This window comes from Silene latifolia, chromosome X (assembly GCF_048544455.1).
Source record: "Silene latifolia isolate original U9 population chromosome X, ASM4854445v1, whole genome shotgun sequence".
NCBI lineage: Eukaryota > Viridiplantae > Streptophyta > Magnoliopsida > Caryophyllales > Caryophyllaceae > Silene > Silene latifolia.
Genome location: NC_133537.1, coordinates 213959426 through 213983592, shown reverse-complemented (window position 1 = coordinate 213983592; position 24167 = coordinate 213959426).

Sequence of the window (24167 nt, the reverse complement as noted above, 5' to 3'; positions counted from 1 at the left end):
TAACAACAACAGTACGTTCAACCGCAATGGCGGTAATTCTTATCAGAAACTTGTGACTAATAACAATCAGGGGTCAGCTGGCAAGCCTTCTACATCAGCTAGTACAGTGCAAAGGGGTGGACAAAAGAGTAGTGGCAAACTGTTTATGATGGACAAGCAAGCTGCTGAGGATGATGCACATGTGATCACCGGTACTTTTCTTTTAACAATGTTCCTACCTTTGTTTTGATTGATTCCGGGGTGTCACACTCGTTTGTATCGTCGAGTCATGCTCACTTTATGGGTTTGAGAGAATTTGAGTCTCTTAAAGATGAGGTTTTTATACCGTCTGGGGAGTCAGTGTCTTGTGGGAAGTTGTATAGAGGAGTGTCCACGGTTATTGGGCAAGTTGATCTTCGTGTTGACTTGTTGGAGTTTTCTATGGATGGTTTTGGGATGATAGTCGGGATGGATTGGTTGGGTAAGTATAGGGCTAGAATAGACTGTCACCAAAAGAAAGTTTCTTTAAGAGGTCCTAAAGGGGGCTAGTGTGTCTTATTGTGGGTTTGTTATCAAACCCAAAGTCAAAGTGATTGTAGCGGTGACATTGAAGTCTTACTTGAGGAAGGGGTGTCCTTTGATCCTATGCCATGTGAAAGATACTAGTATGATGGAACCGACAATAGTTGAGATATCAGTAGTGGGGGAGTTTCCAGATGTTTTTCCAGATGAGATACCGGGTTTACCATCGAAGATAGAGATCGATTTCAGTGTGGAGTTTAAACCAGGGATGAGACCGATCTCTAAGGCCCCGTACCATATGGGTCCTAAGGAGTTAGAGGAGCTGAAGAAACAGTTGAATGATTTGGTGGATAAGGGATACATTAGACCTAGTGTATCTCCAAGGGGTGTACCAGTCTTGTTTGTGAAGAAGAAAGATGGGAGTTTGAGGTTCTATATAGACTACAAGGAGCAGAACCATGTTACAGTGAAGAACAAGTATCCTTTACCAAGAATAGATGATCTTTTTGAACAGTTGAGTAGAGCAGGTATCTTTTCGAAGATTGATCGAAGGTCGGGGTACATCAGGTGAGGATTTGGGATGAGGACATACCAAAGACAGCTTTTTGATCGAGGTATGGTCACTATGAGTATGTGGTGATGCCGTTTGGGTTAACTAATGCGCCAGTAGTGTTTATGGATCTGATCTACTGGGCTTTCAACCAGTACTTGGATAAATTTGTGGTGGTGTTTATAGATGATATCTTAGTCTATTCCAAGACTAAGGAGGAGAATGAGGAGCATTTATGACTGGTGTTGCAAACTCTCTCTGACAACCAATTATATGCAAAGTTGTCCAAGTGTGAGTTCTGGTTAGAGAAAGTGGCTTTTCTAGTCCATGTGATCTCTAAAGAGGGTGTAGCTGAGGATCCTTGCAAGAATGAGGTGGTGTCTAACTGGGATGCACCAAGGAATGTGGCCGAGATCAGGAGTTTCTTGGGTTTGGCAGGGTACTATCGATGGTTCGTGAAGGACTTTTCCAAGATTACCAGACCTATGACAGCTTTGATAAGGAAAGAGAACAGGTTTCGTTGACATGAAAGTTGTGAGACGGCATTCCAAACATTAAAGGATCGTTTGACCTTAGCTCCAGTCTTAGCTTTACCTAAAGGGAGTGAGAATTTCGAGGTGTATACAGATGCTTCGAAGAACAGGTTAGGTTGTGTGTTGATGCAAAACGAGAAAGTCATTGCCTATGCTTCTAGGCAATTGAAGTCTTATGAGGAGAACTATCCGACGCATTATCTAGAGTTGGGTGCAGTGGTGTTTGCTCTCAAGATTTGGAGACACTATCTATATGGGGCGACCTTTAAGGTGTTTTCTGATAACAAGAGTCTAAAGTACATCTTTACATAGAAGGAGTTGAACATGAGATAGAGGAGGTGGATGAAGCTCAAAGGAGACTATAACATATATATTATATACCATGAAGGGAAGGCTAATGTGGTCGCCGACGCGTTGAGCAGGAAGAATGTGCATACTCTATGGAAATCTATTTCACTGATGAGGTTGAAAGACGAAGTGACCAAGATGGGTATATATGTGATCCAGAAGGGAGATGCTAGGGGATATTTGATAGTGCAACCGGATCTTTATGATGATATTCGCAGGAAATAACCTCTTGATTCCAAGATTCAGGAGTGGAGAGCTAGAGTAGAGAAGGGGATAGTGTCTCGGTTCCCTATTCATTCTGATGGGAGTGTTCGATTTGATGGGAGATGGTGTGTACCTAAGGATGAGGAGTTAAAAAAGTTAATTATAACAGAGGCTCATTGTACACCGTATTCAGTGCATCCTAGTGGTGACCAGCTTTATAGGGATCTTAACAGCACGTTTTGGTGGTCAGGGATGAAGAGGGAGACAACAGAGTTTGTGGCTAGATGTTTGACTTGCCATAAAGTCAAAGGGGAACAACGATGACCACAAGGTAAGATTCAGTCGCTTGAGGTACTTAAGTGGAAATGGGAATCTATCTCCATGGATTTCAATGTGGGGTTACCGTATAGTCAGCAAGGTAATAACATGATATGGGTGATCATTAACCGTTTGACCAAGTCAACTCATTTTATTCCCATGAAAGATACGTGGAGTAAGGTGTAGTTGGCAAATGGGTACAGGAAGAATGTAGTGAGGCTACATGGAGTGCCAAAGAACATTGTGTCAGATCGAGATGCGAGGTTCATTTCTCGGTTTTGGCAAAAGTTGCAGGAATTGATGGGGAGTACCTTCAAGATTAGTACTGCATTTCATCCTGCGACAGATGGGCAAACATATAGAATAATCAAGACCTTACAAGACATGTTAAGGGCTTGTGTGATGGAGTTTGGTGGTAGATGGGAAGATAGGTTGGATTTGATTGAATTTTCTTACAACAACAGCTACCATACGAGTATTGGGATGGCTCTATTTGTGGCTTTGTATGGGAGGTGATGCAGGAGTCCGATTTGTTGGGTTGATAGTGTAGAGGTAGTGGTTTTAGGTCCAGAGATGGTATAGGATATGGTTGAACATGTGAAGTTGATTCGGCAAAATATTAAAGTGGCACAAGATCGACAAAAGAGTTATGCGGACTTACATCGTCGGGACATTGAGTTCCAGGTTTGGGCTAAGGTTCTTTGTAAAGTGTCACCTATGCGTGGGGTGATACAATTTGGTAAGAAAGGGAAGCTAAACCAAAAGTTCATTGGCCTTATGAGATTTTGGATCGTGTGGGAGAGGTTGCTTATCGGTTAGCTATGCCACCAGCTTTGGATCGTGTACATAATGTGTTTCATGTGTCTCAACTACCAATGTAAGTAACCCTTCTCATGGACTGGAGGTTGAGAACATTGAGTTAGACGAATCTTTGTCTTACCGAGAAGTGCCAAAAGCGATCCTAGATCACAAGGTGAAAGCGGCCATGTGATCTCTAAAGAGGGTGTAGCTGAGGATCCTTGCAAGAATGAGGTGGTGTCTAACTGGGATGCACCAAGGAATGTGGCCGAGATCAGGAGTTTCTTGGGTTTGGCAGGGTACTATCGATGGTTCGTGAAGGACTTTTCCAAGATTGCCAGACCTATGACAGCTTTGATAACGAAAGAGAACAGGTTTCGTTGGGATGAAAGTTGTGATATGGCGTTCCAAACATTAAAGGATCGTTTGACCTTAGCTACAGTCTTAGCTTTACCTGAAGGGAGTGAGAATTTCGAGGTGTATACAGATGCTTCGAAGAACAGGTTAGGTTGTGTGTTGATGCAAAATGGGAAAGTCATTGCCTATGCTTCTAGACAATTGAAGTCTTATGAGGAGAACTATCCGACGCATGATCTAGAGTTGGGTGCAGTGGTGTTTGCTCTCAAGATTTGGAGAGACTATCTATATGGGGCGACCTTTAAGGTGTTTTCTGATCACAAGAGTCTAAAGTACATCTTTACTCAGAAGGAATTGACCATGAGACGAGAGGAGGTGGATGCGGCTCATAGGAGACTATGACATAGATATTATATACCATGAAGGGAAGTCTAATGTGGTCGCCGACGCGTTGAGCGGGGAAGAATGTGCATTCTCTATACACGGCTATGTCACCGATGAGGTTGTGAGGCGAAGTGACCAAGATGGGGATACATGTGATCCAGAAGGGAGATACTAGGGGAGATTTGACAGTGCAACCGGATCTTTATGATGAGATTCGCAGGAAATAGCCTCTTGATTCCAAGATTCAGGAGTGGAGAGCTGGAATAGAGAAGGGGATAATGTCTCGGTTCTCTATTCATTCTGATGGGAGTGTTCGGTGTTATAGGAGATGGTGTGTACCTAAGGATGAGGAGTTAAAAAAGTTAATTATAATAGAGGCTCATTGCACACCGTATTCAGTGCATCCTAGTGGTGACAAGCTTTATAGGGATCTTAACAGCACGTTTTGGTGGTCACGGATGAAGAGGGAGACAACTGAGTTTGTGGCTAGATGTTTGACTTGCCATAGAGTCAAAGCGGAAAAGCGAAGACCACAAGGTAAGATTCAGTCACTTGAGGTACTTAAGTGGAAATGGGAATCTATCTCCATGGATTTCAGTGTGGGGTTACCGAGTAGTCAGCAAGGTAATAACATGATATGGGTGATCATTAACCGTTTGAACAAGTCAGCTCATTTTACCCATGAAAGATACGTGGAGTTGGGAAATGGCTACAGGAAGAATGTAGTGAGGCTACATGGAGTGCCAAAGGACATTGTGTCAGATCGAGATGCGAGGTTCATTTATCGGTTTTGGCAAGAGTTGCAGGAATTGATGGGGACTACCTTCAAGATTAGTACTGCATTTCATCCTGCGACAGATGGGCAGACAAAGAGAATAATCAAGACCTTGCAAGACATGTTAAGGGCTTGTGTGATGGAGTTTGGTGGTAGCTGGGAAGATAGGTTGGATTTGATTGAGTTTTCTTACAACAATAGCTACCATACGAGTATTGGGATGGCTCCGTTTGTGGCTTTGTAAGGGAGGAGATGCAGGAGTCCGATTTGTTGGGTCTATAGTGTAGAGGTAGTGGTTTTAGGTCCACAGATGGTACAAGATATGGTTGAACATGTGAAGTTGATTCGGCAAAAGATGAAAGCGGCACAAGATCGACAAAAAAGTTATGCGGACTTACATCGTCGGGACATTGAGTTCCAGGTTTGGGCTAAGGTTCTTTGGAGAGTGTCACCTATGCATGGGGTGATGCGATTTGGGAAGAAAGGGAGGCTAAGCCAAAACTTCATTGGCCTTATGAGATTTTGGATCGTGTGGGAGAGGTTGCTTATTGTTTAGCTTTGCCACCAGCTTTAGATCGTGTACATAATGTGTTTCACGTGTCTCAACTACGGAAGTATGTAAGTAACCCTTCTCATGTGCTGGAGGTTGAGAACATTGAGTTGGACGAATCCTTGTCTTACCGAGAAGTGCCGAAAGAGATCCTAGATCACAAGGTTGTCTAAGTGTGAGTTCTGGTTAGAGAAGGTGGCTTTTCTAGGCCATGTGATCTCTAAAGAGGGTGTAGCTGAGGATCCTTGCAAGAATGAGGTGGTGTCTAACTGGGATGCACCAAGGAATGTGGCCGAGATCAGGAGTTTCTTGGGTTTGGCAGGGTACTATCGATGGTTCGTGAAGGACTTTTCCAAGATTGCCGGACCTATGATGGCTTTGATAACGAAAGAGAACAGTTTCGTTGGGATGAAAGTTGTGATATGGCGTTCCAAACATTAAAGGATCGTTTGACCTTAGCTACTGGTCTTAGCTTTACCCGAAGGGAGTGAGAATTTCGAGGTGTATACAGATGCTTCGAAGAACAGGTTAGGTTGTGTGTTGATGCAAAACGGGAAAGTCATTGCCTATGCTTCTAGACAATTGAAGTCTTATGAGGAGAACTATCCGACGCATGATCTAGAGTTGGGTGCAGTGGTGTTTGCTCTCAAGATTTGGAGAGACTATCTATATGGGGCGACCTTTAAGGTGTTTTCTGATCACAAGAGTCTAAAGTACATCTTTACTCAGAAGGAATTGACCATGAGACAGAGGAGGTGGATGCAGCTCATAGGAGACTATGACATAGATATTATATACCATGAAGGGAAGTCTAATGTGGTCGCCGACGCGTTGAGCAGGAAGAATGTGCATTCTCTATACACAGCTATGTCACTGATGAGGTTGACAGACGAAGTGACCAAGATGGGGATACATGTGATCCAGAAGGGAGATGCTAGGGGAGATTTGACAGTGCAACCGGATCTTTATGATGATATTCGCAGGAAATAGCCTCTTGATTCCAAGATTCAGGAGTGGAGAGCTGGAATAGAGAAGGGGATAGTGATGCGGTTATCTATTCATTCTGATGGGAGTGTTCGGTGTTATAGGAGATGGTGTGTACCTAAGGATGAGGAGTTAAAAAAGTTAATTATAATAGAGGCTCATTGCACACCGTATTCAGTGCATCCTAGTGGGGACAAGCTTTATAGGGATCTTAACAGCACGTTTTGGTGGTCACGGATGAAGAGGGAGACAACTGAGTTTGTGGCTAGATGTTTGACTTGCCATAGAGTCAAAGCGGAAAAGCGAAGACCACAAGGTAAGATTCAGTCACTTGAGGTACTTAAGTGGAAATGGGAATCTATCTCCATGGATTTCAGTGTGGGGTTACCGAGTAGTCAGCAAGGTAATAACATGATATGGGTGATCATTAACCGTTTGAACAAGTCAGCTCATTTTACCCATGAAAGATACGTGGAGTTGGCAAATGGCTACAGGAAGAATGTAGTGAGGCTACATGGAGTGCCAAAGGACATTGTGTCAGATCGAGATGCGAGGTTCATTTATCGGTTTTGGCAAGAGTTGCAGGAATTGATGGGGACTACCTTCAAGATTAGTACTGCATTTCATCTGCGACAGATGGGCAAGACAAAGAGAATAATCAAGACCTTGCAAGACATGTTAAGGGCTTGTGTGATGGAGTTTGGTGGTAGCTGGGAAGATAGGTTGGATTTGATTGAGTTTTCTTACAACAATAGCTACCATACGAGTATTGGGATGGCTCCGTTTGTGGCTTTGTAAGGGAGGAGATGCAGGAGTCCGATTTATTGGGTCTATAGTGTAGAGGTAGTGGTTTTAGGTCCACAGATGGTACAAGATATGGTTGAACATGTGAAGTTGATTCGGCAAAAGATGAAAGCGGCACAAGATCGACAAAAAAGTTATGCGAACTTACATCGTCGGGACATTGAGTTCCAGGTTTGGGCTAAGGTTCTTTGGAGAGTGTCACCTATGCATGGGGTGATGCGATTTGGGAAGAAAGGGAGGCTAAGCCAAAACTTCATTGGCCTTATGAGATTTTGGATCGTGTGGGAGAGGTTGCTTATTGTTTAGCTTTGCCACCAGCTTTAGATCGTGTACATAATGTGTTTCACGTGTCTCAACTACGGAAGTATGTAAGTAACCCTTCTCATGTGTTGGAGGTTGAGAACATTGAGTTGGACGAATCCTTGTCTTACCGAGAAGTGCCGAAAGAGATCCTAGATCACAAGGTTGTCTAAGTGTGAGTTCTGGTTAGAGAAGGTGGCTTTTCTAGGCCATGTGATCTCTAAAGAGGGTGTAGCTGAGGATCCTTGCAAGAATGAGGTGGTGTCTAACTGGGATGCACCAAGGAATGTGGCCGAGATCAGGAGTTTCTTAGGTTTGGCAGGGTACTATCGATGGTTCGTGAAGGACTTTTCCAAGATTGCCAGACCTATGACAGCTTTGATAACGAAAGAGAACAGGTTTCGTTGGGATGAAAGTTGTGATATGGCGTTCCAAACATTAAAGGATCGTTTGACCTTAGCTACAGTCTTAGCTTTACCTGAAGGGAGTGAGAATTTCGAGGTGTATACAGATGCTTCGAAGAACAGGTTAGGTTGTGTGTTGATGCAAAACGGGAAAGTCATTGCCTATGCTTCTAGACAATTGAAGTCTTATGAGGAGAACAATCCGACGCATGATCTAGAGTTGGGTGCAGTGGTGTTTGCTCTTAAGATTTGGAGAGACTATCTATATGGGGCGACCTTTAAGGTGTTTTCTGATCACAAGAGTCTAAAGTACATCTTTACTCAGAAGGAATTGACCATGAGACAGAGGAGGTGGATGCAGCTCATAGGAGACTATGACATAGATATTATATACCATGAAGGGAAGTCTAATGTGGTCGCCGACGCGTTGAGCAGGAAGAATGTGCATTCTCTATACACAGCTATGTCACTGATGAGGTTGACAGACAAAGTGACCAAGATGGGGATACATGTGATCTAGAAGGGAGATGCTAGGGGAGATTTGACAGTGCAACCGGATCTTTATGATGATATTCGCAGGAAATAGCCTCTTGATTCCAAGATTCAGGAGTGGAGAGTTGGAATAGAGAAGGGGATAGTGATGCGGTTATCTATTCATTCTGATGGGAGTGTTCGGTTTGATAGAAGATGGTGTGTACCTAAGGATGAGGAGTTAAAAAATTTAGTTATAACAGAGGCTCATTGCACACCGTATTCAGCGCATCCTAGTGGTGACAAGCTTTATAGGGATCTTAACAACATGTTTTGGTGGTCAGGGATGAAGAGGGAGACAACTGAATTTGTGGCTAGATGTTTGACTTGCCATAGAGTTAAAGCGGAACAGCGAAGACCACAAGGTAAGATTCAGTCACTTGAGGTACTTAAGTGGAAATGGGAATCTATCTCCATGGATTTCAGTGTGGGGTTACCGAGTAGTCAGCAAGGTAATAACATGATATGGGTGATCATTAACCGTTTGAACAAGTCAGCTCATTTTACCCATGAAAGATACGTGGAGTTGGCAAATGGCTACAGGAAGAATGTAGTGAGGCTACATGGAGTGCCAAAGGACATTGTGTCAGATCGAGATGCGAGGTTCATTTATCGGTTTTGGCAAGAGTTGCAGGAATTGATGGGGACTACCTTCAAGATTAGTACTGCATTTCATCCTGCGACAGATGGGCAGACAAAGAGAATAATCAAGACCTTGCAAGACATGTTAAGGGCTTGTATGATGGAGTTTGGTGGTATCTGGGAAGATAGGTTGGATTTGATTGAGTTTTCTTACAACAATAGCTACCATACGAGTATTGGGATGGCTCCATTTGTGGCTTTGTAAGGGAGGAGATGCAGGAGTCCGATTTGTTGGGTCTATAGTGTAAAGGTAGTGGTTTTAGGTCCACAGATGGTACAAGATATGGTTGAACATGTGAAGTTGATTCGGCAAAAGATGAAAGCGGCACAAGATCGACAAAAAAGTTATGCGGACTTACATCGTCGGGACATTGAGTTCCAGGTTTGGGCTAAGGTTCTTTGGAGAGTGTCACCTATGCATGGGGTGATGCGATTTGGGAAGAAAGGGAGGCTAAGCCAAAACTTCATTGGCCTTATGAGATTTTGGATCGTGTGGGAGAGGTTGCTTATTGTTTAGCTTTGCCACCAGCTTTAGATCGTGTACATAATGTGTTTCACGTGTCTCAACTACGGAAGTATGTAAGTAACCCTTCTCATGTGCTGGAGGTTGAGAACATTGAGTTGGACGAATCCTTGTCTTGCCGAGAAGTGCCGAAAGAAATCCTAGATCACAAGGTTGTCTAAGTGTGAGTTCTGGTTAGAGAAGGTGGCTTTTCTAGGCCATGTGATCTCTAAAGAGGGTGTAGCTGAGGATCCTTGCAAGAATGAGGTGGTGTCTAACTGGGATGCACCAAGGAATGTGGCCGAGATCAGGAGTTTCTTGGGTTTGGCAGGGTACTATCGATGGTTCGTGAAGGACTTTTCCAAGATTGCCAGACCTATGACAGCTTTGATAACGAAAGAGAACAGGTTTCGTTGGGATGAAAGTTGTGATATGGCGTTCCAAACATTAAAGGATCGTTTGACCTTAGCTACAGTCTTAGCTTTACCTGAAGGGAGTGAGAATTTCGAGGTGTATACAGATGCTTCGAAGAACAGGTTAGGTTGTGTGTTGATGCAAAACGGGAAAGTCATTGCCTATGCTTCTAGGTAATTGAAGTCTTATGAGGAGAACTATCCGACGCATGATCTAGAGTTGGGTGCAGTGGTGTTTGCTCTCAAGATTTGGAGAGACTATCTATATGGGGCGACCTTTAAGGTGTTTTCTGATCACAAGAGTCTAAAGTACATCTTTACTCAGAAGGAATTTACCATGAGACAGAGGAGGTGGATGTAGCTCATAGGAGACTATGACATAGATATTATATACCATGAAGGGAAGTCTAATGTGGTCGCCGACGCGTTGAGCAGGAAGAATGTGCATTCTGTATACACAGCTATGTCACTGATGAGGTTGACAGACGAAGTGACCAAGATGGGGATACATGTGATCCAGAAGGGAGATGCTAGGGGAGATTTGACAGTGCAACCGGATCTTTATGATGATATTCGCAGGAAATAGCCTCTTGATTCCAAGATTCAGGAGTGGAGAGCTGGAATAGAGAAGGGGATAGTGACGCGGTTATCTATTCATTCTGATGGGAGTGTTCGGTTTGATAGAAGATGGTGTGTACCTAAGGATGAGGAGTTAAAAAATTTAGTTATAACAGAGGCTCATTGCACACCGTATTCAGCGCATCCTAGTGGTGACAAGCTTTATAGGGATCTTAACAACATGTTTTGGTGGTCAGGGATAAAGAGGGAGACAACTGAATTTGTGGCTAGATGTTTGACTTGCCATAGAGTTAAAGCGGAACAGCGAAGACCACAAGGTAAGATTCAGTCACTTGAGGTACTTAAGTGGAAATGGGAATCTATCTCCATGGATTTAAGTGTGGGGTTACCGAGTAGTCAGCAAGGTAATAACATGATATAGGTGATCATTAACCGTTTGACCAAGTCAGCTCATTTTACCCATGAAAGATACGTGGAGTAAGGTGTAGTTGGCAAATGGCTACAGGAAGAATTTAGTGAGGCTACATGGAGTGCCAAAGGACATTGTGTCAGATCGAGATGCGAGGTTCATTTCTCGGTTTTGGCAAGAGTTGCAGGAATTGATGGGGACTACCTTCAAGATTAGTACTGCATTTCATCCTGCAACAGATGGGCAGACAGAGAGAACAATCAAGACCTTGCAAGACATGTTAAGGGCTAGTGTGATGGAGTTTGGTGGTAGCTGGGAAGATAGGTTGGATTTGATTGAGTTTTTTAACAACAACACCTACCATACGAGTATTGGGATGCCTCCGTTTGTGGCTTTGTATAGGAGGAGATGCAGGAGTCCGATTTGTTGGGTTGATAGTGTAGAGGTAGTGGTTTTAAGTCCACAGATGGTACAGGATATGGTTGAACATGTGAGGTTGATTCGGCAAAAGATGAAAGCGGCACAAGATCGACAAAAGAGTTATGCGGACTTACATCGTCGGGATATTGAGTTCCAGGTTTGGGCTAAGGTTCTTTGGAGAGTGTCACCTAAGCGTGGGGTGATGCGATTTAGGAAGAAAGAGAGGCTAAGCCAAAACTTCATAGGCCTTATGATATTTTGGATCGTGTCGGAGAGGTTGCTTATCGATTAGCTTTGCCACCAGCTTTAGATCGTGTACATAATGTATTTCACGTGTCTCAACTACGGAAGTATGTAAGTAACCCTTCTCATGTGCTGGAGGTTGAGAACATTGAGTTGGACGAATCCTTGTCTTGCCGAGAAGTGCCAAAAGAGATCCTAGATCACAAGGTTGTCTAAGTGTGAGTTCTGGTTAAAGAAAGAGGCTTTTCTAGGCCATATGATCTCTAAAGAGGGTGTAGTGAGGATCCTTGCAAGAATGAGGTGGTGTCTAACTGGGATGCACCAAGGAATGTGGCCGAGATCAGGAGTTTCTTGGGTTTGGCAGGGTACTATCGATGGTTCGTGAAGGACTTTTCCAAGATTGCCAGACCTATGACAGCTTTGATAACGAAAGAGAACAAGTTTCGTTGGGATGAAAGTTGTGATATGGCGTTCAAAACATTAAAGGATCGTTTGACCTTAGCTCCAGTCTTAGCTTTACCTGAAGGGAGTGAGAATTTCGAGGTGTATACAGATGCTTTGAAGAACAAGTTAGGTTGTGTGTTGATGCAAAACGGGAAAGTCATTGCCTATGCTTCTAGGCAATTGAAGTCTTATGAGGAGAACTATCCGACGCATGATCTACAGTTGGGTGCAGTGGTGTTTGCTCTCAAGATTTGGAGAGACTATCTATATGGGTCGACCTTTAAGGTGTTTTCTTATCACAAGAGTTTAAAGTACATCTTTACTCAGAAGGAATTGACCATGAGACAGAGGAGGTGGATGCAGCTCATAGGAGACTATGACATAGATATTATATACCATGAAAGGAAGTCTAATGTGGTCGCCGACGCGTTGAGCAGGAAGAATGTGCATTCTCTATACACAGCTATGTCACTAATGAGGTTGAAAGATGAAGTGACCAAGATAGGGATACATGTGATCCAGATGGGAGATGCTAGGGGAGATTTGACAGTGCAACCGGATCTTTATGATGATATTCGCAGGAAATAACCTCTTGATTCCAAGATTCAGGAGTAGAGAGCTGGAGTAGAGAAGGGGATAGTGACTCGGTTATCTATTCATTCTGATGGGAGTGTTCGGTTTGATAGAAGATGGTGTGTACCTAAGGATGAGGAGTTAAAAAATTTAGTTATAACAGAGGTTCATTGCTCACCGTATTCAGCGCATCCTAGTGGTGACAAGCTTTATAGGGATCTTAACAACATGTTTTGGTGGTCAGGGATGAAGAGGGAGACAACTGAATTTGTGGCTAGATGTTTGACTTGCCATAGAGTTAAAGTGGAACAGCGAAGACCACAAGATAAGATTCAGTCACTTGAGGTACTTAAGTGGAAATGGGAATCTATCTCCATGGATTTCAGTGTGGGGTTACCGAGTAGTCAGCAAGGTAATAACATGATATGGGTGATCATTAACCGTTTGACCAAGTCAGCTCATTTTACCCATGGAAGATACGTGGAGTAAGGTGTAGTTGGCAAATGGCTACAGGAAGAATTTAGTGAGGCTACATGGAGTGCCAAAGGACATTGTGTCAGATCGAGATGCGAGGTTCATTTCTCGGTTTTGGCAAGAGTTGCAGGAATTGATGGGGACTACCTTCAAGATTAGTACTGCATTTCATCCTGCAACAGATGGGCAGACAGAGAGAACAATCAAGCCCTTGCAAGACATGTTAAGGGCTAGTGTGATGGAGTTTGGTGGTAGCTGGGAAGATAGGTTGGATTTGATCGAGTTTTCTAACAACAACACCTACCATACGAGTATTGGTATGGCTCTGTTTGTGGCTTTGTATAGGAGGAGATGCAGGAGTCCGATTTGTTGGGTTGATAGTGTAGAGGTAGTGGTTTTAAGTCCACATATGGTACAGGATATGGTTGAACATGTGAAGTTGATTCGGCAAACGATGAAAGCGGCACAAGATCGACAAAAGAGTTATGCGGACTTACATCGTCGGGACATTGAGTTCCAGGTTTGGGCTAAGGTTCTTTGGAGAGTGTCACCTATGCGTGGGGTGATGCGATTTAGGAAGAAAGAGAGGCTAAGCCAAAACTTCATAGGCCTTATGAGATTTTGGATCGTGTCGGAGAGGTTGCTTATCGATTTGCTTTGCCACCAGCTTTAGATCGTGTACATAATGTATTTCACGTGTCTCAACTACGGAAGTATGTAAGTAACCCTTCTCATGTGCTGGAGGTTGAGAACTTTAAGTTGGACGAATCCTTGTCTTGCCGAGAAGTGCCAAAAGAGATCCTAGATCACAAGGTTGTCTAAGTGTGAGTTCTGGTTAAAGAAAGAGGCTTTTCTAGGCCATATGATCTCTAAAGAGGGTGTAGTGAGGATCCTTGCTAGAATGAGGTGGTGTCTAACTGGGATGCACCAAGGAATGTGGCCGAGATCAGGAGTTTCTTGGGTTTGGCAGGGTATATCGATGGTTCGTGAAGGACTTTTCCAAGATTGCCAGACCTATGACAGCTTTGATAACGAAAGAGAACAGGTTTCGTTGGGATGAAAGTTGTGATATGGCGTTCCAAACATTAAAGGATCGTTTGACCTTAGCTCCAGTCTTAGCTTTACCTGAAGTGAGTGAGAATTTCGAGGTGTATACAGATGCTTTGAAGAACAAGTTAGGTTGTGTGTTGATGCAAAACGGGAAAGTCATTGCCTATGCTTCTAGGCAATTGAAGTCTTATGAGGAGAACTATCCGACGCATGATCTAGAGTTGGGTGCAGTGGTGTTTGCTCTCAAGATTTGGCGAGACTATCTATATGGGGCGACCTTTAAGGTGTTTTCTTATCACAAGAGTCTAAAGTACATCTTTACTCAGAAGGAATTGACCATGAGACAGAGGAGGTGGATGCAGCTCATAGGAGACTATGACATAGATATTATATACCATGAAGGGAAGTCTAATATGGTCGCCAACGCGTTGAGCAGGAAGAATGTGCATTCTCTATACACAGCTATGTCACTGATGAGGTTGAAAGACGAAGTGACCAAGATGGAGATACATGTGATCCAGATGGGAGATGCTAGGGGAGATTTGACAGTGCAACCGGATCTTTATGATGATATTCGCAGGAAATAACCTCTTGATTCCAAGATTCAGGAGTAGAGAGCTGGAGTAGAGAAAGGGATAGTGACTCGGTTATCTGTTCATTCTGATGGGAGTGTTCGGTTTGATAGAAGATGGTGTGTACCTAAGGATGAGGAGTTAAAAAATTTAGTTATAACAGAGGCTCATTGCACACCGTATTCAGCGCATCCTAGTGGTGACAAGCTTTATAGGGATCTTAACAACATGTTTTGGTGGTCAGGGATGAAGAGGGAGACAACTGAATTTGTGGCTAGATGTTTGACTTGCCATAGAGTTAAAGCGGAACAGCGAAGACCACAAGGTAAGATTCAATCACTTGAGGTACTTAAGTGGAAATGGGAATCTATCTCCATGGATTTCAGTGTGGGGTTACCGAGTAGTCAGCAAGGTAATAACATGATATGGGTGATCATTAACTGTTTAACCAAGTCAGCTCATTTTACCCATGAAAGATACGTGGAGTAAGGTGTAGTTGGCAAATGGCTACATGAAGAATTTAGTGAGGCTACATGGAGTCCCAAAGGACATTGTGTCAGATCGAGATGCGAGGTTCATTTCTCGGTTTTGGCAAGAGTTGCAGGAATTGATGGGGACTACCTTCAAGATTAGTACTGTATTTCATCCTGCAACAGATGGGCAGGCAGAGAGAACAATCAAGACTTATCAAGACATGTTAAGGGGTTGTGTGATGGAGTTTGGTGGTAGCTGGGAAGATAGGTTGGATTTGATTGAGTTTTCTTACAACAACAACTACCATACGAGTATTGGTATGGCTCTGTTTGTGGCTTTGTATGGGAGGAGATGCAGGAGTCCGATTTGTTGGGTTTATAGTGTAGAGGTAGTGGTTTTAAGTCCACAGATGGTACAGGATATGGTTAAACATGTGAAGTTGATTCGGCAAAAGATGAAAGCGGCACAAGATCGACAAAAGAGTTATGCGGACTTACATCGTCGGGACATTGAATTCCAGGTTTGGGCTAAGGTTCTTTGGAGAGTGTCACCTATGCGTGGGGTGATGCAATTTAGGAAGAAAGAGAGGCTGATGTGACCATAATTAGCGCATATTTAGCCCCCGAATTAGCCTTGTTCCCATGCTTTTTAGTGCATATTTGGGTCATTTTTTATCTTTATTTCTTTGTTTTGCATATTCTTTGAGATTTTGATCCCTTGGTAGGAAATGAGTAAGAATCTTGCATTTTCATGGCAAAACGAGACTAAATTGATCGAATCCAATGACCAAGCATCAAGGAGAGACAAGAATAGAACGCCTTTGTACATATTATATTAGATGAGCAATGTTGAGAAAGGATCCTTGAGTCCCCAAGGAAATCCCCAAGGAATTTATGAAGAAAAGGGAAGAAAAGAAGAAGAAATATTGCTGAAGAACAATCCGTGCGGATTGACTACAATCCGGCCGTCCTCCACCTGCACAATCCGTGCGGTTTCATCCCAAGACGCTCGGGTTAGCACTGCCACAATCCGCCCGGATTCCTCCAAAGCCGCTCGTGTTCCACCGCCAGAATCCGCCCGTCCCGACACTAATCCGCTCGGATTCCTCTACAGTGCAATTTCGTCTTCTCCAAGCTACAAAGAAAGAAGCCCTTCCTTCGAAAAATACCGGCTCCTCCCTGCTCAATCTAAAAAGTGTAATTACTAGTTTAGCCCTTAGTTAACCCTAATGCATCCCCCTAATCTCCACTATAAATACCCCATTAGTCTAATTAGAAGAGGATGTTCTTCTTATCAATTCTTAGAGTAGTTAATAACAATCAAATCTCTCTTTAATTTTGTAATCAACAATTAATCAAGTTCTAATACAAGTTTTACATCCTTAATCTCTCTTTTGTTCATCCTTTATTTTGGGTAATTGAATATTATTTGGGTTATTATTGGGAGATTGACAACCTCTCAATCAAGCATCAAGTACTTCTTTTATCTTTGCTTTATTATTGGAATCATTAGTAGGTATAATTCTCTTAATCCCTTTTTAATTATTGTTAATTACTTTCATTTATTCATCATGTTTCATTTTGTTGGTATGATTGACAACCTTGCTAGCATGATCAACATGATAATGAGTGAGTAGTCTCTTAGCTAGGGTTAATGGGTGATTAGGGGAAACCAACATGGGGAATGATTCATGCTTAAATCAATGTGCTTTCATGTTTTATTTGCTTGCTTGTTTTGATCTCAACTCATGCACATGTTATATTTGATGAAATGCTAAGCCTATGAATCCTTGCATTTACCACCATCTCCTATCTTTTCAATGAGACTTGTAAGACATAACCCAACTCGAGTCTCATTAGACCATGTATGTTGTTGAGTAGGGAAGACTAAGTCGACTTGTAGGTGTTGTACAATCTAATCGATTCGGCTCCGGGACCCAAACTTTCCTAGGATTGTAAGATATAACCCAACTCAATCCATCACAACAATAATTGCTTGCTTATAATTTGAGAACATGTTTGTATGATCAATTCCCATGGTTCCCCTATGACCCCATAACACCCTAGTGCTTTTTAATCAATTGTTTACAACCCTTTAATTCATCATGCTTGTTTATTTCCATTGATATTTTAGTTTAGTGACCTTCTACATCAACCCAATTTGTGACACCCCTAAGACACCACTAGTTGCAATAGAAATCTCATTTCAATACCCGTCCCTTGGGATCCGACCTTTACTTGCCTCTTTAATAATTGTAGAGTTGTTTGTGAAGCTATAAATTGTGTTTTGATTCGGACGTGACCCAACGACCACACCTTAAATTGTGAACACGAAACGGACCGATCAAAAATGGCGCCGTTGCCGGGGACGGTGTTTACTTGATTTAGATTTCCTTTCATTGTTATTAGTTGTGTCTTTGTTCGCCTTGGGGAAGTAAAACTCCTCAAGGTTTGTTCTAATTGTTTTCGAGTTGTTTGATATTTTGCATGTCTAGAAGGTCACAAGGTGATTTGTTACCTTTTGACCGTTAAATTGAAAGAACCTTGACGAACAATAGGAGATTTGCTAGGAGGATATTGAGAGGTATTAGTGAGGTTGTTCAACCAACTATTGAGTTCATCAACCCTTTCACAATAGAAGGAGAGGAGAACCCATTACACAATACCCCACAAAATCAACCTACAATGCGTAAATTCTCATCACATTCCGTACCCACCGAGGAGAACCTACCCAATGGTACTCCTACACCACAACATCTAACCGGAAATTTTATTGCCAAATCCGCCTTTATCCAATTAGTCGAAAGGAGCCAATTTGGGGGGATGCCTAGTGAAGACCCTCATTCTCATATGGAAACCTTTTGCGACTATTGTGATGCAATCTCTCAAACCGGTGTGACTCAAGACCAAATTCGATGGGTCTTATTTCCTTTTTCTCTAATCGGCACCGCGGAACAATGGTTGAAGGGCCTTGACAAGGCCACTCTCGGAATAGATTCTTGGAAGAAGTTGGCTCTAGCTTTCTATAAAAAATTCAACCCACCGGAAAAGACTAATATGCTAAGAGCTCAAATTACGGGTTTTAAGCAAAGGGAAATGGCGGTCCATAACTCACCATATAGTAGACCTCGCAAGGCTACTAGAGGAGGAAAGCATGAAGTGGACTCCGTTACTCAATTGGGTGCTCAACTTAGTGCTCATATTGACACAATCAATTTGAAGTTTGAAAAAGCTATGGCTAGACTTGAAGAAGTCTCAAAATCACCAAAGCATCATGTTAATGCCATGACGGCATCCTCATCAATCCCAAGTAGGATATGTGAGAATTGTGGAACTTTGGGACATGACCAAAGTGAATGTAGGGGAACAAATGAACAAGTGAATGCTTTCCAAGCATACAAGAGTGGTACCCCTTATTCCAACTATTACAATGAAAACACCAAGTTTCACCCAAATCTCTCATACAAAAGCCAAAATGTTCAAAACCCTAAAACAACATACACTCCACCACCCATGAGAAACCAAAATCAAAGACCTTTTTACAATCAAAACCAAGGTTACCAAAATCAAAATCCATACAATCACCAAAATGACCAAGGTTTTGATGTCCAAAAAGCGGTCCTCCAAATGCAAAAGAATCAACAAGAATTTTTCACTCAAATGCAAAAAGATAGTCAAGTAAAGGAAACCACCATCAACAACATTCTCGCTCACACCAAGATGTTGGAAACACAATTGACTCAACTAGCATCTTCAAGCTCACAAAGACAAAAGGGGCAATTACCACCTCAAAGTAATCCCCCAAGACATGAAACGGTTAGTGCCATTCACTTGAGAAGTGGTACAAGGTATGAAGCACCGAAGAAGCAAGTTGAGGATGAAGTTGTGGAAGCTAGTGATAAGGAAGAAATTGTGCAAAACTCCAAAGACGGAGAATCATCAAAAGATGAAATTTCAAAGAAAAATGAAGACAAGGTCAAGGAGAAGGAGCCCATTGTGATTAGACTTCCTTTTCCAAGTCGTCAAGCCAAGCCCAAATTTGATGACCAACTTGCAAAATTCATGGAAATTGTGAAGAATTTGGAAGTCTCAATTCCTTTCACGGAATTAATAAATCACGTGCCGGCCTATGCGAAATACATGAAAGATATCCTCACAAAGAAGAAGTCAATCCGGAAACTTGAGACTATCGCCTTCACTAAGGTGAGTAGTGCAATACTTCAAGGGAGTTCACGTCCAAAACTAAAGGATCTGGGAAGCTTCTCAATACCGTGTACCATTGGCGACACAACTATCAACAAAGCCTTATGTGATCTAGGGGCTAGTGTGAGTGTTATGCCGTACTCGGTGAGTAAAAGTTTGGGGATGGGAGAGCTTAAATGCACCAACATCACACTCCAAATGGCCAATAGATCGACGAAGACACCATTAGGGATATGGGAAGATGTCCCGGTGCGAATTGGGAAATTTTCATCCCGGTGGACTTTGTCATTGTTGATATGGAGGAAGATTCCAACATTCCAATCATTCTAGGCAGACCTTTCCTACACACCGCAGGTGCGGTGATTGATGTGAAACATGGTGAGCTCACTCTAGAAGTGGGAGATGAAAGCATAACCTTTAATCTTGACAAGACTATGAGAGCTCCTCGTTTGCATGAACCGTGTTTCATGATCGATCACTATAGCCGAAAGGATGAGAGGAAGAAATCGGAACTCCAATGGAAGAAGAAAATTGAAGATGCTCCATTCAAAGAGCAAGTGAATTGTGACAAGGAGAGCTTGCAAAGCTCATCAAAATCAATCAAAGAAGAAGAGGATGGCCTCATTGGCCAAGAGAGGAATTTGGGAGAATTGTCTCCATCAAATCAAGAGATTTTCAATGATCAACTTAATGAAGTTTGTGGTCTTTGGGACGACGAATTTGAAGGGATTTTTAATCCCTACATTGGTAATGCCATCGATCAAGACCGACAACAAGGGCCAAAGTCTATTGAAGAGCTCTATAACAATAATGAACAAGCTTTTGATTACTTTTTCAAGGTGTTGAGCAACATCAACAACACCTTGAACATGCCGCCTTAACATCTCATCAAGAATGAGAGTTTGGTGGAGTCCTCCCTAAACCACCGTTTGTAAATATTTCTAACTTCCTAACTCGCATTTCAATTCTTGTATTGCATTTTTGTCATCTTTGGATTTTTATTTACTTTGATCAAGATAATTGTCATGTTTGAGTGAAGTGAGGGAGGGACTAATAATTTCAATTGATGTGTAGTGCTCTAGCTTAGTGTGGGGATGGCAATTGCCTAGGCTATCCATGCCTTAGTAGTGCCCCCACAATGAAGAACACAAGATACAAAGAAGAATGGAAGAATGATAAAGGATACGTATTGTACACGGATAGAACTGAATCCGGGTACAAAGGGGCCGAATCCGAGCGGATTCAGGAGAATCCGCCCGTCTACAGACAATCCGACCGTATTGGGTAGAAGACGCACGTCCCTATGAGCTGAATTTTTGAAAGATTTTTGACTGTAAGAGAATCCGGGCGTCCTGAACAGCAATCCGCTCGTCTCTGAAAATCCGCCCGTCTTATGAGGAAGACGCCCGTCTTCTCTGCTGAGGAAAACAAGAAAAATTCCTGGACTGAAATCTGTCCGTCTTCTGAAGAATCCGCCCGTCCCGTGTCAGCGAATCGGAGCGTCTTCTCTTAAAGACTCCCGTCTTTAGGCGAGTTTTTCCCAACCCAAAAAGTGCATAATCCGCCCGTTTTCAGCAGAAACCGCACGGATTGCCCCTGTAGTTCGAATTTTTTCGGGCTTTATAAAACCCCTCCCACCTTCATTCATTCATTCATTCATTCATAACACTACTCAAAAACATCAAAACCCTCATCCTCTCCATCACAAAAACAAAATTCCTCAACTACATTCACCAAAATCAAATCAAATCATCCTTATAACAACAAATCAATCACTCCTTTTTCAATAAAAATCAAAACCAAGCACAAAATCTTCACCCTTTGAGTCGATTTTTGAATTCATAAAGGCAAAGCCTTTCACCTTTAAATCGATTTGGGTACACTATAAATTGAAGATTTTCCATTCTTTTCTTTGTTAATTCATCAATGGCAAGGACCAAGGGAGCAACAAAGGCACCAAAGGCTAAGACACTTTCACAAACGCAAAAGGCTCTTCAAGCAAAGAAAGCATTGGCTATGGTGGTAGCAACCCCAAACTTGGAAGTGCAACAACAACAACAACCTTCTATGGGAGCAACAACATCTACGACTCCGGAAATTGATCAACTTTTGCATTATCCGGAGGTAACTTTTATTTCCGAAACCCATAGAGATACTTTTGCCATGTTTGCTAGGAAATCATTTCAATCCACCAAGTTTATTTGTGAAGACACCTTAGATAAGTTGGGTGTTCTTGAGCAAACTAGAGCCTTTTTCAAAGCCATGGGGTTGAAGAAATTGTTTGAATCAAAAGAATTGATATACCCCTCCCTTACCTTGGAATTTTTGAGTTCTTTGAAAGTCACCAAAGTTGAGACTAGGGAGAACCTCGAGTTTCGTCTAGCTAATGTTAGTAGACGCATTTCCTTTAGGGAATTGGGTGAAATTTTGGGTCTTAGTGATGAACCGAGTTATTTTAAGAATTATGGAATGTATGACCCCGACCCTCTTTGGGAGGCAATTTCCGGAAGGAAATTTGAGGATTTTCATGCGAGTCGTGCTCTTTTAGTCCACCATCCGGGCATAAGGGTATGGCACAAGGTCATAGGAAACACCATTATTGCAAGGAAAGATACCAACCATTTCACCAAACTTGATTTTATTCTTCTTGAATCGGCTTTGAACATTGGAAGAGTACACACCAAGCCTTTCAACTCTTTAAGGCTTTTGGTAGATAGGTGGCTCAACATTGATTGTGGGAAGAAAGGCACTACCGTTATTGTCAATTGCGGCCTAGTCACTATCCTAGCTAAATACTTTGATCCTAACTTCAACAAGGATAACAAGTATAAAGCAAAGGAGGGTGGTCATCTTGTTGATATGCATACTATGATACACAAGTACAAGTGGGTTGCCCATAACCCTCTTGACACCGAGTATGGATGGCTCACTAGTTAGGCTAGATCGTTTACTTTGCCTTCAAAGATTTGTCGTCTAAGCGTCCACCGGACCAATTATCTAGTTTCCCTATCAAAAGAGGTCGAGTATATTATCCGACAACAAAAGGGTGAACTTGAAATGCCCTCCTCTTCCATTGTCACACCACCTTACCCTTTTGAGTACCAAGAGTTCAAGCCAGAAGGTGTTGAAGAAAGAAATGATTATTTGACTCTTCTCATGCAAGCAATGCACAAGCAAGCCTTTGAGGATCGGAAAAATGGTTACTTGGCTCAATATCCACCCCTCCTACACTTAGCTAGGCAAGGACTACTTGATCCATCATGTCCTTTGCCTAGTTGGGCGGATAGAGAAGTCCTATTTCCGGGTTCATCTAGGGTCGTTTCGGGTGACAATGAGGTTGTCGGTAATGAAGAGGTTGATGATAACATTGATGAGGAAACAAGTGAAGAAGGAGAAGAGGATGGTGAGCAAGATAATGAGCAAGGAGAAGAAGAAAGTGAAGAAGCAAATGAAGAGGGAAGTGGCAATGTGACCACTTCTAATGAGGAAAGTGATGATGGTGATGATATGATGGAAGATTAGCAAGCCTTGGAGGCTCCTACCCTCTCATGGTTTGTCTATTTCTCTCTTTGTTTTAATTATTTTCTTGATCATTGTTGGAGTAGTCCTAGCACCATAGAGGACTCACACCTCGGTACCATTGAGGTGTTCTCATTTTATTGTTCCCACTTTCAAAATCCAAAATGACTAATTAGTTTCATGCATTGCATAGTGTGTGCATGAACTACACCCATCCTTGGACATTAGCAATAGTGTCTAACTCGGTTTGGGGAAGTTAATGCATACACAACGGGAGGTAATCTAAATTATCCTCTCCGTCATAACAAAAACCATGCATCATGTAGTGTACACTAGTGTAGATTACATTTAATATAGAAATCATGCATCATCTTTCCATAATTTCCCATCATTTTGGCCATTGAGGACAATGCCCATATTAGTGTGGGGATGGGGAATTCTAACTTAACTTTATATTCCAAAATGATAAAAATTGAAAAATTTTGAAAATCGTAAAAATTGAAAAAATTAAAAAGCCAAAAACATGTTTATTTCCTTTTGTAGTGTAGTCTTGTTTATATTATTGTATATATTGTGTTTGTTCTATCCTTGTTCACAATAATTGACTACGCCACATCCGAGACATGAGGACCATGAAGACCGCATGGTATGATCTTCCCAATCTCCTTTTTCCTCTTTATGTTAATGACTATGTGGCTTTATTTTGTTTGATGTGGTATAACAATATGAACTTAGGACTTGCATTTAGTTTATATGTCATATTAGTTGATAGAATCACTTGCATTAGGATGGTTATATTAGTTGCATCATAGCATATAGTTGCATTTAGATAAAAGTTTTGAAAAATGCCTAATTAGGAACTTTGACAGGAGCAACTAAGCCATTACAAATACCTGTTCAACTTAAGACTTTGCCTACTAGAATGGTTGTAAAACACCCTAGATAGTGTCATACAAGTGTCTTTTGACCCATGACCCAAGGCCTAGTCAAGGGTTTGCATGTGAGTCACCTATCCAACCCCGTGATGCGATGTGGACTTGGTTAACTTGTCTAGGTGACCTTGATTGACCTTGTGGTAAGGCAACGCAAAAATATTTTCTATCAATAAGCTTGAAGTGCTCATTTCAGAGAATTTTGTCATGTGGAAGTAATTTAATGCCAAGGAAACCTCAAAAGTTATGAATTGTTGAATGTTGAGAAATTTAAATTGTTTTGATGGAGGCGTACCACTTCGATGTGCTTTGGAGCGGGATCCATTGAATTGGGCCCCCACACGGTTGTGAATTCGGCCGCCCAGAGACAGAGTGACT